We start from the raw sequence: 2,500 nt of genomic DNA on the forward strand, positions 1-2,500 counted from the left end.
TGGCCTCTATGGAGTGTGCCTACAAAGTTGTACACAGATCTGTTGTAGCGCCACCATGAGTCCACTTTTAACCCATTCTTTTGGTGTTAGCATTATGTTATGCTTTAGCTATTGAAAAATAGCAGATCTACAAGCTCATAGCGCGGCACCGAGTGCCGCGCTACGAGCTTGTAGGTCTGCTATTTTTGAAAAATGACTGACATGGAAAATAGCTTTTCCAGAAAACTGTCAGGATTTAGAAGACATTTATAGAATCTGATCTCAGGTCAAAATGGGTTAAGTGGCGTTTCTTCGTCCTCTGCCTATAGTGATAATGTGTGTGCATAATTTCACAGAAATCGCCCGCGGTGTTCATGATTTGAGGCATTTTGTTCGAAACGGACAAATCTGCAGAACTTTGGAAGGCAATCTTAGCCAATGGGGACGCGGAGGAGTGGTCCGTGTTGATCACATGACTATAGAGATAGCGTATCCCGAGTTGCGTGATGTATGGATAACATTTGTACGAGTAATATAAAGAAATGTGTTTAGCAAAAGTCGGCCTCATGGTGGCGCTATAACTGGCCGAAAAATTGGGGCAGAGGTTCGTCGTTGGCATCCAGGGAGTGTGTGTGCAAAGTTTGGCATCGGCCACACCAACGGTATCGGAGATTAGCTGTACACAGACGGACGGACGGACCCACGCACACACGGACGGACGGAGTGCAAAACATACTCTCTCCCCATGCCTTTGGCCTGGTGGAGACAATAAGCTCCTTTGAAATTGATGCAGTTTTTGGGGTCAGAGGTGTCAGTCATTTCGATTCACAGAGCTAAGTGTAGTGTTAAGTGGCCTCACAGTCTTATATGAGCCAGTTAATGAAACCAAATGGACCCTTGACCTCTTTAACCTTCTATCCTCAGTCAAACAGAGAGAGTGTCGTTGCACTGTTAGATGTAGATCAATTTATGGCTAATGTTCCATCCCCCTAGAATAGAGGGTATGCGTATGCATAAAGTGAATGGAAAATCGAGTGGCAAAGTGACAGGCAAAGTGAGCTTAACATTATTTAATGTTGTTTAATGCAATTAGAGATGACTTTAGTGTTTGGTTGTATGGGCTGTCGAGGCCAGAAAGTAGTTTTTAGCCACTCAGTAGGCATTCCTGCATAACTTCCTGGTTTGATGATGATGTCACGCGCATACCCTCTATATGGACGTCAGGGTTCAAGTAATGTCTCAAGAACAGATTCCGAGCTGCGCTGCTGAATCTGTCGGCAGGGGCATTCAGAACGTGTATAGATTGTTGTTAGTGGGAATGAAAACATAGGAAGGAAGAGGAGGGCGGACCAACATCCTGTTATCCACATTCTATTGGCCGGCACCCCAGAGGCAAATTCAAATGGGACAGGGTGCTGTTTTTATAGGGTCTATACCGCCAAGAGTGTACAAATGGAACCAAATGGACCCTTCCCCGTCCATTTGGTTCTGTTTTGGTTCCGCTCCCAGAGTAAGTTCTAAATCTTAGTATCTACTAAATCTTACCTGTTGTCTAAAAACAAAAACAAACGTGTGTTGCTATATCAGCGTTTAATTCATTATAATGTAGGCTACTGTACTTGGCCGACGTCCCCCATCTCAAAATATCTTGTGCCAGAAGGGGGACCCCCAGAGGCAGGTTTGAGTTCAAAATGTTCGCTTTAACCCATTTTGGGGCGGGAACCCCTTTTTGGTGTTTTAAAGCATTATGTTATATTTTAGCTATTGAAAAATAGCAGATCTACAAGCTCATAGGGGCGGGGGGGGGGTGTGGCGGAGGCATATTACATATAATTTTTGGGGTCCTTGACATGAAATATTGAGCACCACTGATACATAAGGTTTTTTCAGAAAAAGAAAATTTGAAACCCATTTGGGTCAGGCCCAAATGGGTTAAAAGTATCTATTATGTTATATGCGAGGATCTGCACCGATGTTCACCGGCAGCAGAATAATCAGGCTTAAACAGGTGGTTAAAGTGGTTGAAACGACTGAGACACAGGTGTGGGGGAACGAGAAGAAGACCATCGAGGAACGGAGATGAAACGATAGCCATCTTGGACTGAGGCATAGAATAAGTTACAAATTATACAATCATCTGGGGGTCGCACATATCTCCCCTTTCATTTATGCATTTATCTCTCTCTCTCTCTCTGTCTCTCTCTCTCTCTCTCTCTCTCTCTCTCTCTCTCTCTCTCTCTCTCTCTCTCTCTCTCTCTCTCTCTCTCTCTCTCTCTCTCTCTCTCTCTCTGTCACGTTTAATTAACACCGTTTCCCCCTGTGGCTGCTGTAACTGTAGTAACGGTATTAGCCCGGGGCCGTGTGTGTGTGTGTGTGTGTGTGTGTGTGTGTGTGTGTGTGTGTGTGTGTGTGTGTGTGTGTGTGTGTGTGTGTGTGTGTGTGTGTGTGTGTGTGTGTGTGTGTGTGTGTGTGTGTGTGTGTGTGTGTGTGTGTGTGTGTGTGTGTGTGTGTGTGTGTGTGT

The 2,500-nt window shown here is 44.9% G+C and overlaps 1 protein-coding gene across 1 annotated transcript in view; it reads left to right on the forward strand.

The window, feature by feature from the left end:
- stard10 (StAR related lipid transfer domain containing 10) overlaps positions 1-2,500 on the forward strand; it is a 42,217-nt gene that overhangs the window by 14,274 nt on the left and 25,443 nt on the right. The window lies entirely within an intron of this gene.

Source organism: Electrona antarctica (assembly GCF_951216825.1).
Source record: "Electrona antarctica genome assembly, chromosome: 11".
NCBI lineage: Eukaryota > Metazoa > Chordata > Actinopteri > Myctophiformes > Myctophidae > Electrona > Electrona antarctica.